This window comes from Dermacentor andersoni, chromosome 1, assembly GCF_023375885.2.
Source record: "Dermacentor andersoni chromosome 1, qqDerAnde1_hic_scaffold, whole genome shotgun sequence".
Classification (NCBI taxonomy): Eukaryota; Metazoa; Arthropoda; class Arachnida; order Ixodida; family Ixodidae; genus Dermacentor; species Dermacentor andersoni.
Window position 1 is genome coordinate 307,448,717 of NC_092814.1, and position 16,168 is coordinate 307,464,884.

Here is a 16,168-nt window from a genome sequence, read left to right on the forward strand (position 1 = left end):
GGCGCAAGGTCTTTTCGTGCTTTGAATCCAAAACGACGTCTCCGAGGGCCAGCAGCTTTCCTTCTGCAGGAATACTTCTTGTGCCTTTCGGAAGGGATGTTCGGACCGTGTTCCAAAGGAATTCCGTGAGATGGTCAATGGTCACACACCACTCGCGAAACACACGCTGACCTCGGCATCTGGTCCGAAGTAATTCCTTGAACAGCCTCGCCTGGCGCCACCACTCACTCTTGAGAATTTTGCACATTCTTCTGTTGTGTCCTGTAGACGGACGTAGCCAGCCACAAAGCGCTTGTAAATCCGAAGGGCAGGTATCATACCGGCAATGCCACGACGCGGTGCGGGCTCGGCAGATACACACGTTACTGTTGAAAAGTTCAGCGCCGTGTTTGTCTCCTCCTCTTTCTGGTCCTGTCGTCTAGCGCTGTTTGAATTTTATTGTTACCTGCATGTTGACGGGATCTAATTCTACCATTAAAACATGCGCCCTAATGCCATAAATGAAAAGGACAATTAGCAAGATTTTTCCATTATAAATGCCTCTGCACTCACAACTTATCCAGAATGTGATTACCATCAGTTAAAATAGCCCAGCTGAAGAAGCGTAATGAGCTGGTATCTTCTGCCCTTCTGTTATCTGCGACAGGCATGAATCAATATCTTAAAGGGACACTAAAGCGAAACAATAAATCAGTTTAGACTAATGCAGCATTGTTTGAGAACCCGCAGGCAGTCATTTCAAAAAGATAGTTTGATTATTAGATGAGAAAATGAAGTTCCAAGTATCAGTATTTGAATTTCGCGCCGACACCCCGGCACCGGTACGTCAGCGTGACGTCAGGGATTCCAAAGTATGTTTTCGCATTTGTGCCGCGTTGGCTGAATAAAGGTTCCCGAAACTTGCCATGTTTAATATTTGGTTCCTTTAGAACACAATGTAGTCAATCTGTACCGCTATATATAATTAGTAGGCCCTAGAAGATGCCATCAAAATCCAAGACGTCACAGCACCCAGGTGCGGGAACATAAGTAGGCGTCGTCACCCGTATTTCGTTTTTGCGCTTTTTCTGGCTTACCAAACGTCTTATCGCTGTAAGAGTGGTGTTTTTGGTGTTGTAGAACGGTAATTTACTGATGCAGAAGAAATCATTGTTCACTTTAGTGTCCCTTTAATATAGAAATTGTAATGTGAATATAACATGATGTATATATAAACAATGAACGAGAAGAAAGAGGGTTAACAGAGGCCCGATATTTTAATATCATAAAAGCCAACAAACAAGGACAACACAGGGGAAATTACTTGTACTTAATAACTGAATTAAGGAAATGATAAATTAATGGAAATGAAAGTGTAACAAACAACTTGCCGCAAGTGGGGAACGACCCCACATCTTCGCATTACGCGTGCGATGTGCTACCGCGGCGCCGTTTTCCCATCCACATTCCGAGGTATTTATGTGTTACTACAAGAACTAACCCTGGGAATGTTAGCCAGCGCCACCACTCACAAACCTTGGTGGTGGATGTGGAACATCCTTTCTGCCGCAGGCATCACGAGAATGTGATCTTTTTGGGTGAAGGCAACTGGTCAATAAACCCACACGTGCTGCCTGAAGGCATCAATGTTGGCGGATTGTTTCGCGCTGTTATTCGTTCACTATGTCTCCAGAGCAAGCAAGAAGAGGGAAAAAAGCCCACACATTCAAAATACACTAAACAGCATCTGACCCAACCAGACGCACCACAGAACCAACAGCAACAAAGTGAGATAAACAGTGAAAAGGTGACCTGTCCATGTGCACAGCTTTTGTCACACTGTGCAAGCAGCCCTCCATATATTACACTTCATATATGCACACATAGTTCTTGTGGATGTGCCACTGGGAATTGTGAAACATAGTTAACATATTCGGGTGTCACATTGGAAATTCAAAGTATAAAGTTACAGTGCATTTCAGACATACAGCCACCATCACATTTAACTCAAACTTAAGTGTCTTCTTGATTCTCCTGCAGGTGCTGGTGATTCCTGGTTGGGGTGCCTTGAATGTGGTAACTTAATATGCGTCTTCCTTCCAAAGAATTTAATGGTTGCTCCTTACACCCATGTTTGTTAAAGTCAAGCCGCTAGAGATCCGTCTTTATTGTTCTGGTAAAGTCCAACAGCAGCTGTAACATCTACATTACAGCTAGCAAGTAGACTGTGTGGTGTGTCTAGAGTAGGTTTCCTCCCTTCCACAGTGAAACAAAAATTTTCCCAGTGGTATTCGTCAACTGCCAGTTGCCGTGTGCAAGTGTCATTCTTTATTCCAGACTTTCGTGCTTATTTTTTAGTGCATTGAGGGTACTTCGTGCACTTTCTGGGGGCTATCTAGTACATACACGTTTGTACCTAACCATTTTTCTGCCTTCCTGGGTCACGAGGTAGTCCGTGGTCGAATGGTTAGCTCATCGGGCTGCGGTGCTGAGATAACAGGGTTCTAAACCAGCCATCAGATTAACTTGGGTCCCGAGTATGAGCCAATGTGTGCATATGTGCCTCACTTCAATCAAGCTCTTTTATGCCCACTGGGTAGGCACCGCTGTTCGAAGAAACGCTTTGACGCCGACTTGGAGCACCAAGTATGTACCACTCAGGCAGCGCTGATCTTTAATGAATCTCTTTGATGCCAGCTTTGGTCACTAGGTGTGTGCCAGTAATTGTGTGCAGCTCTTCAATGAACCTTAAAAAAAGATCCCTTAAGTTTCTCCAACGCTGCGCTCAATCGAACCCTTGTCACAAGCGTTCTTCAAGGACAGCAACCTGATGCATTAGCAGGCTGCGCCACAAATGTGCGGGGTAGGTACTGCTTTTCAATGAATGCCTTTCACACAAACGCTTCAGCGAGCTGTGTCACGAATGCACTGGGTTTGTGCTGCCCTTCAATGAACGTCTCGCCAACTTGGGTCATTGAGCATGTGCCACTGAGTGTGCAGCAAGCTAGGGAACAATGCTCGGCACTTGCAGGCATTGGGTGCCAGTTTCTCCTCCCTAAGGCCACACGCAAACTTCTCGGCAGTGCCACTAGATGTTGCAGCGCATTCAGAATGAAGCGCGAGAGCGGAGCCTGATGGCTGCATGACGCGTTTCTCATCATCAGCGTGCAACGGTGCACCATGAATTTTGGGTATCATGCCAGGCTTTGTGGCGATGGCTCTAGATGGTGCAGTGTTCATAGGGAAGCGCAAAAGAGGAGCCCCTGCAGTACACGCTTCCTATATAACTAGTTTTGATGGCCGCAATACATTGTGTGGCTATATTGATTAAATGCTAACACATTACTATAGACAGTCATTGTGGAATGGGTACCACCACTTTTTTTTTCAACCTTCAAGTTTAAATACCAGATGTTATTTTTTCAGATATTTTGATAAAAACAGAGAAAACGAAGACCTGGATGGGGGAGCGGAGAGGATGCACTGTATTTACTGTTACAAACTTTTCATGCAAAAAGCAGTTCACCATAACTGCGTAACATTTAAATAAACAGGAGAGAGAAAAAAAAAAAAAAAAGAGTCCATGGAAATATATTTTTTATATATTCACCCGGCACATCCTTTTTATTTTTCACTTTTGATTACACACAAATAACTGCAAGTGCTGAGAGCAAATCCGCTCTAAACATGTAGGACTCCTGTAGCAGCGTGCAGTAGCATAAAAACAATACCTACTCTGCATTGCATAGGGTGTGGTCGTACAATGTGAATTGACTGCTAAGGCTACAGCAGTGTTTGAGGGCAGGGGAAAAGATGCTCACTTCCAACAGATCGCATTATACACATGCTGGTCATAAACAGTCAAATTAGTGCAGTTAGTACAGATGTGTAAGCAGCAAACAAACAAATGAGGAGAACGTTTCCTTTGCCATTCGAGAAACATTTGAAATTTAGCTGGTGCGCTTTCTCAGCACAGGAGCTTCAAGATAAAGATTGTTTTTTTACGCACATTTCAATGCAGAATTGTTTGCAGCACAGAGGAAACATCTGGTAGTACTTTTCTTACTTTTGAAACAAACTATATATTAACCAAGAGCATATTTTGAATGGAAACTCATTTCATTTTCCGTTCTTTGGTCTTCGCCAGTAGAGCTGAGTGGCTAATCCCAACCATAACATTAGCACAACACCGTCAAAGAGGACAAAAAGAGTGGAAAGTGAAATCGATTGTACAATTTTCTTTTGAGCACATTCATGTTTGGAAAGATATCTCTGCACAATACCAAGAAAGAATAAATACTGATACCAAACAATAAAATGACTAATATGGCACTCTACTACAATTACAAGACTGAAAAAAAAAAAAAGCAACTGTAACGTGTGAAGGGAGAAAAAAAATATCCCCATAAACCAACTAGAGCACAAGAGTAGAAAAACTGAACTAAAGGCACCCAGTGAGATCTATTGTATGAAGAGCAGCAAGTGGCAGCTTTACACTTCTGTGCATAGCCTCTGCCTATGAGATTCCACAAACTTAAAAAAAAAAATTTGATATAATTATAAGGTTTAGTGTCCAGAAGCTGCATTGTGTCCTATGAGGGATGCAGTAGTGGAAGGTTCTATTAATCTTGAACAACTAATGTGTGCTGAATGCACGGCATGCAAGCGATTCTGCATTCTGCCCCCATCGGAATGCAGCTGCTGCGACCTGGAATTGGACATATGACCTCGTGCACAACAGCAGGATGCTGTAGCTACCACGACGAGTCTTCACCAAGTTGAGCAGCTTACTTAAAATACATGCAAGTTAAAAATAAACCAACTACAAGCCATAAGGCTGGTAGAGAATAACAGACTTCCCAAAACACTAAGCACCTCTCAGATGACATAGTCCCCATACATGCAGAAAATTTGTTATAATGAAACAAATAAGAAATAGGAGGATTCCCCAAGTTTGTCACAACAGGACTATAACAATGTTCAAGAAGCTGAACACCATTTTTGAGGAAATGAAAAATTACATTGTAGATATAATAAACCACATATATATCAAGGACCCCACGGGCCACTTTACATAAAAGAAAGATAGATAAAAGGAAACAAGAAACTGTTGCTGGGTTGGGTACTGTAACGTTTTTATTTCCAGCAGTCCCAGCAATACTTTGCCTACATCATCACCAAGATTGCCAGTTGCGAGCAGGGAATGATAATGAAAGAAAAGAATCGAACAAAAGGAACTGTGACACTCTAACTGCCCTGGACTATCTTGCTGCCGATACCAGTTTCCAGTGGGAGAGTAGGAGTGCAGAGGGAGTAGTGTTTGAGAACAGTGTGTGCAGAGGATCTCAGACTGCATAGGGTACCCTTGTGCTTTTCTGAGAGCAGAGTAGCAAGGGGGAGGATGCCACACCAAGTGCCATGTGAAGTTTTTTTTTTTCAAATCAATGGGATTGGTTGTTCTTCTAACACAGGGCCATACACTGCCTTCCATAACATTTTCTTGAGTCTCCCCAGGAATGAAAAGCAGAAGTGGCATGACAAGCATCAGAAGACTCCCTAGCGCACCACTGACTAGGCAGCAGTGAGGTATGCAATTGACTGTAAAAGTGTGCCTGTTTGATCACTGGATCACAGTGCCCCTGCCCCACCAATGGAAGGCAGAAACGCTTGTGAACGCATTTTCATTTACACAATGGAAACTGGTATAAGCGCAGGTACAAAACATGAAATCATCTTCCTGAGGCATGCATATGTGCATGCAGCATCCTCTGTGTTAACATTCCACGAGTGCAAGACCAGAGCCAGAACCATGTACATAATATAGAAGGCTGAACGAGTTTCCCAGTAAGCACTTCTTGGTTCACGTACCTGACTGCACACATTCAAACACTATTGGAAATTTCAATAGTGACCAAGAGCAAGCTAGGCTGAGTGTAGATCTGGAAATTCAACCTCATATGACAATCTCGCATGCAATAACTTAGCAGCTACACAGGCATGCACTTGGTCAGGCAGCACACCACCAATGGCCAACACTATGCTCACTTCTGACTCTTGAACTACACGTGTTTCTGAATGGCAGAATAAAAAAAACTAATATCACTAAAGAAAGAGAAAGAAAGAAGCAGTAGCAGCTGTGCCTTTAGCTTTCGCATAATATGTACACACCATTGCTTGTGTAATTTGGGCCATACTGACTTGAGGGTTGTCGCCTGGCCAGTTCTTTACCGGCACAACCAGCCATGTGCACTTGTACTCATTCACTGGTTCAAACATCACAACGACATGCCAGTCTTGCTAGTTCCCCCTAGATGAATGATTGCACTACAGAGATGTCTGCCAGGAGGGCTTAACATTGCCGAAAACAACAAAAACTAGACTGTCACAAGACTAGTTGAAAAATGTTTTTTTTTTTATGCAGAGTTTTCTGTTGTAACAAGCTCTAAACGGGGAAGACAGTGAGAAGACCGACTTAATTTGTGTTTTCATTTCATCCTCATGTTTTCTCCAGAGAATTCTCTAAGAACCCTTTTCACCTTTTCTTTAATCATCAAACTATCTCACAAAACAATAACTGTTGGTTTTCTGGACTACAAGGAGCCCCCCATCCTCCAATCACCACTGCTGTCATCCACATAACCTTGGCAATCACGTGATAGTTACCGCCCATGCTGCATTATATTCTGCTCTGCTATAAATACAAAAGTACATATAAGAGATTTACCTAAATGTTACGCACTGAGTTTGCTAAAACTTATCACAAATTTTTCTACGCTGTTTGGTCTGATGATGCATTAAGTTTTCACAATAAATCTGCCACTGAGAGTAAGCATTCGTCTGTCCCCTGCCAAATTTCCTGTTTTCCCCTTGTACAAAGGTGGCAACCACGGTACCAGCACAAACTGGGTCATTCTGCATGCTCGTACAGTCCGGCCCACTGCTAAAGGGAACACGGGAGAACGGTTCACACTTTTAAGGCACTGCAGCTGCAATTGCTCATAGAAATGGCGTCAATGCATTGTGCAGGTGTGCAGAGAAGGCCCGACACCCCCTTGTCAAAATCTGTCTGCTGCGGAGCTGGACAGTAGCAGACTAGCAATACAAGAAAATTTGTTCGCAACATAAACTTATGCATTCTGCCTAACAGTGTATCGGACTGTTCAAACAAAATCTTGAGGTTGTTTTAGTGCCAAGTACAAAGGCAGTTGGAACACAAAGCTTTGAACATCCTTTGAAGTAATATGCAGGAGAGAACTGCGCTGGCACAGGCAGGTACAATGCTTCTATCTTAACATCCTTTAGCATGTAAAAAATGCGATTCCTAGAGCATGTGAGTACAAGAAACACCCTATCATGGTGCCCAAACATGTGTACTCCATGACTTGTGCCATCTGCAGCAAAGCTGGCTTCGAAAATAATGGTTTTCGAAGCAAAATTTGCTACCTTACCAATGGCACTCAAATCACGAAGGCCTATTTCTCACTTTAGACATGCATTTTGAAAACTGTGGCAAGTACCACTGTAACTGCACAAATAATACCAGCTAGCTAATGAGACAAGATAACTAGTGTTCTGGAACACCAATGCGAATGACATTTTAGTAACAAAACACACAACTGCATACATCTGAAAATGTTTTTTGGTAGAAAAACACAACTTGTCCCACTGTCGCCTCTTTGAGTCAAGACCAACAGTGTAGTTCAAACCTTGGCCCCAAGCATTCCAAAATAATGTTAAAACCATACAGAAGTGCAATGCCATAGGAAACCATAAGCTAACAGGCCTCCCAACAGTGGTCTTTATAAAAAATGTTATTTTGTAATTGTACTTATAAGGCACTGTCCTCAGAATACATTCTGGAAATTTTTAGAAAAGATGATTGGCAAAAGTTAAAGCTGCTTGAATAAGTTCAACTCTGCTCCGCATCACATCCTCTCTTCAATGCAAGTTGTCGCCAGTGCCCCACCTGGAAGTGTGGGGTGTCATGTATATCCTAGAAATGTCAAACATTACTAAATGACTTCATGGCATTCTCATGAAACACAAAAACAGGATTACAGCGTGCAACATTTTCATTTTCAGCACAAGTATTTAATGATTTGGAAATCAGTTTGCCAATGGTGTAAGCTTCCAAGAGCAGACAACAAATAATCTCATCCAGTCTTGTTTAATCTAACAGTTTCTATCAATACATGCCAGACCATGACCACTAGACTGCCAATGACTTATCGTATGCTACGTTGGCCATTTTGTTGATGCATAAATGTTTACATTTCACTCTACATGCACTTTTGCGGTCACACTCCATTCACAAGACAACTGCTGAAGCTTTTAAAAATGCCTTTGATATATATTCTAATTCAGAAGGTTCAGGCTAAGCTTTTGAAAGCAGGAAAATACTAAAATTCTATATCCCTACTCAACAGAGTCTGAAAGTTAATGAAGTTGTTGGCTCAGAATCAATTTTTCAGTATCATATTTGTGTTTGAATAACTTTCAAGGTACTGCTCAACATTCAGCACAACTCATTCCAGCATGAAAATATTATTATATTATTATTATTATTAGGTTAGAAGCATGTGCAACTAGAAAAAATATCAGTTATAACAACAGTTCTTGCCTTGCTGAGCTCCCTTAAAACGAGGTTTTTGTGCATCCTTCCTAAGACTTCATTATAGCTGCCTTCACTTCAACAAAACTGGCAGATTTCGCAGGCAAACAATGATGCTATCAGCCTGCAATAACAAAGACCATATTAACTGCTGTACAATCATTCAGCATCAAATTGTCATTTTGCAAAACAACATTTTTACCGTTTGACGCAGTAGTTCTGCAGAAACCCACAAGGTGGAGAGAAGTAATGAATAAAGGGAAAATCAGACATCCACCCTTTCGTAGCAATTGCTACAAAGGAAACCCATATGGGTTCCTCGAAAGAAAAGCCTCATAGTTGAAGAAAAATTTTCCCTTTATTTCCCTTTATTTTCACTTTATTCAACATTTTTACCACTCTTCATGCAGCAATGCCACCATCAATCTCCTTTTAGTGTTTCCTACCATACCTTAAGAAGGTGCCAGCACCTTTATGTTGAATTCCCACTAATTCTGAGTGCACAAATAGCTTGAATAAAGTTTAATTTAACTAGGGTTCAGCAGTGGTAAAGGAAAGTCAAGCATGGAGTGATTCAAATACTGAATTGTTTTTCAACTAACGCGTGTTAAATGTTTTTACAGCACCCTCATGACCAACATATTATTGTGAAGTGGTTGTAACGGGTATACTGAAAAGAGCAAAAAAGGACCTCAAGACAAAAGATGACATGAGTTGCTTCATAAAGGACATAAAATTGTGAGCGAAGAGAAGTGTTTATGTACATTTGCTTGCTCGCTGGCTCTTTATAAATAATGCCGCATAAGGGCTCTCTATTTTTAGCAAGAAATTCAAGCTGCACTCAGAAGTAACAAGTCTTGTGGTAATGTGGGCTTTTCCATGATTTTATCAGGATGACGTTGCACAAGTTATGATTGACACACAGACTACAATCAAAAACTGAAAGTGCTATGAAAATGAAACACAAAAGGCAACCCACAAGAGCATTTTATGGCTCTTTTGCATGCAAACTGCATGCACTAGTGTTTGCATGAAGCACTATTTTTGCTCCAGCTAGGCCGAGCTTCTATGCCATCACCCACTTCTGCCTCAGAACAAGATTAGAAAGCGATTGGTATATGCCTACAACATCGAGATCACAGGCCTTCTGAACCATTTGTTTAAAGCCAGAAGTTCAGGGAAGGCACTCTACGCAGAAAGCACCTTGAAAACACGAGCTCTATTTTACTCAACAAACAAACACAATAACAGATCACTACGTTTCTACAATCAGGTTAATGGAGAAGCACCTACGATGATTTCTGACATGGTACTACTTTATTGACTGCTGACTAGCAGTGGCCATGAAAGTAAGCTAGGCAACACAGAAACTTGGCATTCACATGCTGCACAGAATAGCACGAAAAGTGAGGTGCATGTGGGAAATTTTCATGTGAAACAACAATTCAGCACAATTCATGTAAATGTTGACGCAGTGTTGCGCCCTCTGAGGTTTACGACAAAGCCATGTGTGGACCTCGCTGGCCCTTGCTACTGACCCTTTTCATGGAGCAGTTTGTTCTAGAAAAAGAAGATGGGGCTTTCAGCGGCCCACCACATGTCACTTCAGCGACAGCACACGAATACAGAACCATTAGTGCTTCCACCTTGCTTCTGTGCCATCAACTGCTGGAAATGCAACCGAGTTTTCGATAACGCACTGTGCTTCAATCATGCTGAATTGAATCATGCAGATTGAGAATGTGTGCAGTAGTTGGCTGCAAAAATAGTGACTGGCATATTAAGGAATGGAATGAATCTGTGTAACCATGCTCGCAGACCATTGCTGCAACTGTCCGTACATGTTACCGGCACTTCGAGATGTACGGCTTTCTTTCAGGATACAGAAATTTTCTCATCCGCCAGCGTTGTATTGCTAACCTTCAAAGAAGGCAATTCAGCCCTGGAATGTCGGCAAGAGTGAGTACCGCTTGCTAAACAAATGAAAACGGGAGTAGCACTGCTTCCAGTCATAGTACGCTTCGCGCGAAGTATTTACACACATCTATCCCAACTGGCACGGAATCTTATGCCCACTCTATCGCCAATGCGTCAATAAGTGAATGGGCGCATACTTGAATATACAGGGTCCTAATATTTGTCTGTGCACATTCAAAAAAAGATTTTGTGCTCACCACTGCACTGTTTTTGCTCAAATTTTGCAGAATGAACGCATTTTGGCATTCTCGAACACTAATCTATCACTTTAGCTTGACTTAATATTTGCCTTAAGTGTCCCTTTCAATGGAGGCGAAAGGCAAGAACACCCATGTACTGTGTATTGGGTGCATGTTAAAGAACCTCAGGTGGTCAAAATTAACCAACTGTCCCCCACTACGATGTGCCTCATAACCATTACCATGGTTTTGGCACGTGAAACTCAAGAATGAAAAAAAAAATATGCATTCAATATCTGACACTAGAGTATTTACAGAGATTGCTCAGGTCTGCAGACGTTTCTGTAAAGACCGCACAGAATGTTCAGAAAGCTAATGCTGGCTGCTGCAGAGGCTCACCTGCTCCAAGATGTTAAGACTTTACCTGACTGAATCTTAAAGCACATAATTATTGAACAGCCATTAAGGGTCTTATCAATATCTGAGCTTGGTCAACTCGCAATTTGCAATTATGAAGTTTAATGTGACAAGGCAATAACCTGGGGGGAGAGGGGTATTCTGTAAATGTCCACCTAGTGGATATGTCCATTTTGTCTGCTGCTGAAGTGATGATTGGCTAGTGATTGGCTGGGACCTGTCACCTTCAGCAGCAGATGAAATGGACATGTCCACTAGGTGGACACTTACAGAATCCCCCCCCCCCCCCCTCCAGCTCCACTGGACTATGACAGGTAGTGGAGAGCTCCAGATTATTTGTGAGTGCCTGGTGCTCTTTCAATCCATACCCCGAACTTTTTAGCACAAAACATTTTAGCATTCTATTTCGTTCAGAATGTGGATGCCATGACTGGAAATCGATCCTGCAATCCTGTGCTTAACGCCACAGTGAATGTGGCACCGCACGACCGCATGTGTCTATTGGCTACAAAAATGCCTCGATGCCTCTACTCTCCTGCCTGTGAGAATCCTTAAGAGATACAAACACAGCCACTGACGACAACTGGAAAGGGGCATCGCTAGAGCTTATTTTTAGCCATGTGAGCTGCATAGAAGACACCAGATGCAACAAAGCATGGTTGAACTCTAGACAGCTGACGTGATTCTGTAAAGCTCGCACTTGAGCTAGACGTAAAGGAATACTTTTAGCTTACACAATGCCAATTTCGTAAAAGGGTCCACAGTAAGCCATAGCAAGTCATAGCCACAGCACTGTGCATTACTACAGCTCCAGTTTCATCGCAAAGGCATGGACAGTGCTTGAACCTGTCGACTACACAATGATAAATTCAGTAAGCACAGTTTCCAATTAAATTTTCAAATCTGTTGGATTAATTAAACTTTACCGTGGCACTACATGATACCCAACAGAATCAACGCATATAAACACAAATGAAATTTCAAATGCCACACAATATCATGCTCGGTGTTTTGAACATGATCTGCACATGCCACATTGCAACTAATATATTTACTCACATAATGAACACACTTTTTTTCCCCTGAAAGATCAAAGCAAAGTTGGAAGGTGCAATATGTGGGGTAAGTTTTATAGGAACTTTTTCGAAACAGAACAAATTTAAAGGTAAGATGGTAATGACTAGAAAATTCATTAGATAACTTAGCTTTGAAGTAAATATAGACGCACACAATTTGCAAACAATAACAGTTTCCTGTTGCGCCTTCCTGGGCAAAGCACAACGTGCCCAATTCAGCAGTGAGAAGCTTGTCATGCTGCTTCTGCCAGAAGCACAGGTGGACTTCACCCACACCAAAAAGCCTTCTGGCAGCACAATTACCATGCTCGACTGTATACTCCATAATATTTTACTTAAAACCAGCTGTATTAGTGGAATTGCAGCCCATGGCCTACAGAAAAATGCAACACGGGCAGAAAATCGAGCAACAGACAATGCCGTCATGGAATAGTTGCCTTCAAAGTGAAAAAAAGAAAAGTATGCATGGTGGTAATTGGTGCAAGCAAACCTTTGATGAGCCAGCAAGACAAAACAGTACATCGCAATAAGAAACGTGCTGTGTATTTGGGCCATGAACGCATACAGTAACAGTCATAAGTCACAGTGGCATAAAAGGCGAGTTTCATTCAGGGACAATATTCTCAAGAGATTGCTTTAGGTGATGCTATCACTGCGAGATTTCGCATGAGTCTGCACTAGATGCATCTAACTAGATGGCCGAAAGCATTCCTGGCACTGCGTGAAGATAGCATGGGGCAGTGCCAGAAATGTTGTGAGCTGTATGCGCCAATGCATTCAGTGCTTACTCACACAAGGCCTCGCGAAAATGATTGTATGGTCCAGTGACGGCTTCTACTCGGCAAGACAGCCGATGATGATGATGACATACCAAGTCGTGCAGAGGCAGGCAAAGAAAGCTTTGTTTCAAAAATAGGGCTAACATATTGCTTACCAATTCACTTGCTTCTAGCTGTGCAACTGTCTACACGTTGTTTTGATTAGCTGTTGCAGTCGTGCTGCAGCAGAGAGAATACATTTTTTTACCAAGGGGTGGCATGTGGCACGCGCTATCATGATCAGCTGGAGCGAGTGAAATGGGAAACTACAGCACAGCCGTACAGCACGGGACTGAAATTGAGGCTGCGATTATCACAAGGGGGGAAAAACTACAATATTGAAGAGTGAAATTGGGGGTGCGTTTATTATGCAAGTACATTGATTGTGCAATACCGTATAGTGCAGCTGTGAATGCAGTTGCTGCTAGTCTGCAGCCCCATACCTTCGTTATGGCTGAAAAGGAAATTTCCAGTGGTGCCTGGTAGCTAAGACTAGTACTAATGAAGTGCTTTTGGCTAGCTTTTTCAATCTCTAACTATTCTACGACAAGTATATGGCAGGAAGTGTCTTATAACCAAGCCATATTTCATCACTTTGTGTTTCAAGATGTAGCGTTCAAGCATGGCAAGCCAGGAGTCCTCATGAGGGCAAGCTCAATAGCTGTTGCTGTGCCGTACTTACAATACTGCAGTGGAGCACTAATCAGCAAAAATAAAGTTCACTGAGCAACACCCATGGGCTCGATTGGTAGCAGCAGGTCAGTTGTTTAGGCAACCAACCAAAACCAAGAACACCGTTCAGTCCCTAATTTATAACAACTTCAACTATGCGCTTTCACGATAGGGTGCATAAAAACTGCGTAAACATCACTAGTGACAAACTGAATGTCTTCAATGCAGCCTAGACAGCCAGCTAGTTGCTATTAGGCAGGACATGTCTGACATCTGCACACTGCAGCATTGTGATGACATGCGGGATGAGGTGGACAGGCAAATTTGGTGGTCAGGCAAATGCAACATAATCAACTATCTGAAATTTCAACTAGGTGGTATTGCATTGAAGTGTGAGACATAGCAACAGTACATTAATGAGGTTTCAGCACTGGTGGCATTCTAAGGTGCAGCAAGGTTAGTCTTTTTTAAAACCCAATACAGCTGACTCCCGTTAATCTGACTGGTCAATTTCATCTGAACCGAAGGCTCTGGCTAGCACCCATGCATTTCTATGGGCCAAGACTCAAATCCTGAAAGTGTCCCTCACTGAATAATTCAAGCTTCACTGGTCAGCACATGTGCACCTGACCTCTATGGCAACTCCTAATCATGGCCCTAATGGCTGCAGCACTCGTCATGGTGGCGCTAGCGGTCAGTGATCAGAGCCATGCTATCTCCTGCCAAAAATGATGAGTTTTGGCCTTGCCTAGGCAAAGTTTCAAGTGAAAAGGCAGTTCACAATTAATTATCATCATGGCTACCCAATATCAATGCCTAACATCAATATCTTGTCAATAGCCTAACATCAGAGCCAGCGTCATGACTGCTGTCATCACAAGGTGGTGACAGAACAAGTTTTCGTGTAAGCAGGTGATGTCGCTTCAATTACGAAAGAGCATTTACAGAAAAAGTCATTTTAGATGCTAAGGTAGAAGCAACAGAGTCGTGTTCCATGTTCTCAGCATGTTGCAGTCGTGTGTGCATCGCTGGATGAACTGGCAAAGTGGTTAGGCTACGCATGGGCCACCATCCCATTCGCAATGGCTGTGGAGTCATTCCAGAAATGCAGGAGATGAAACGCAGGGGACTGCATGGAGTACACATTATGGTCCATAACAATTAAAGGGCTGTCGGAGGATGACAAAGATGGACATTATATGTAAGAAATGCTTAATCTATGAAAGTTTCATTTTTTTTCTGATTGCACAAATTAGACGTGCGCTAATGTTTTCATGTTATAAAACTGGGTGCACATTATTTTTGGGTGTACATCATTTCCTATATACTTTGAAAGTGTAAGAGGGGGAACATTACATTCAGGTAAGCACTGTGAAATAAGAGCAGCAGTGGCGTCCTTGTGCCTTTTCTTTTTCCTTTGGCCTGATGGATAATTCGATCAATTCGATCAGTCCCATCAAATTTGAATTAACAGAAGTCAACTATCTATTCCGTCTGCTCTGTTAATAGGACATTTTCATAGTTCCCTCTATATCGAAAAAATTTTAGACTATTCTTGCCTGCTTTACCTAATCCTACTAAAAGAAATAACATATGAACAACATGTTAGTGCCAGCAGTTTTTGCGCAAATTTCAGCTGCCACATATGATGCACAGTACATACGTGATGAAGACAACAAATCAAGTTAGTGACACAATGATAGCATTTTGATTGGGTCGACATGCTGTGATCCTTATATTAAACACAGCTGACGGCTGTGCTTCATGTTTCTCAATGCAAGGCACATTTACATTATACAGTCAAGTCCGCTTATAACGATACCGGTTTTAACAATACATCGGTTATAACAATGACAAGCTACCGCACCGTCAACATCTGTGTGTTTTCCATGGTGAAATAACCTGCTTACAACAATGCCCCAATGCTGCATTATCAGTTATAACGATGAAGTCTGGCTGCTGGGTGTCCGTGCCGAAAGGTCGTGAAATGCAAAATCCTTGAAAAAAAAAAAAAAAAAAAAGAGAGAAAACAAGAAATACGAGCCACAGCACGATGCACCACTGCTTCAGCAGCCTCCGCGTACTCATTCTCCAGCCATCTCCGCGTGCCTCTTTCCTGTCACCCTTCAACCCACCCAAACACGAATGGGCTGTGCCCAAGCTCCCCACCCTCCGAAACACGAATGGACCACGCCAACTGCACTGCTTGCAGATTGCTCGCTGGCTCCTCATTCAGCGCAGTTCTGCAAACAGCTTAATCGCTCGTGTTTGTCTTTGTTGGCTGCGGCGAAATCGTTCCTGGCCACGTGGTTTCTCTGCCTCGTTTGACCAACAGTTGGTTTAACTTGCCGCCGAAGTGAAAGATGGCTGATGCGCCCACTGATCATTGGCAATGCTGGTGAAAAGGAAGCGCACGGCTATAGATTTGGAAACTAAGTG

At 42.5% G+C, this 16,168-nt stretch overlaps 1 long non-coding RNA gene across 1 annotated transcript; it reads left to right on the forward strand.

Annotated features, from left to right (window-relative positions):
- The first annotated feature begins 1,241 nt into the window (after positions 1-1,241).
- LOC140214006 (uncharacterized) lies at positions 1,242-15,759 on the forward strand. Its single transcript, XR_011890896.1, has 2 exons — positions 1,242-2,625; positions 3,406-15,759. It is a non-coding gene; the product is annotated as an uncharacterized lncRNA (long non-coding RNA).
- Positions 15,760-16,168: the final 409 nt, after the last annotated feature.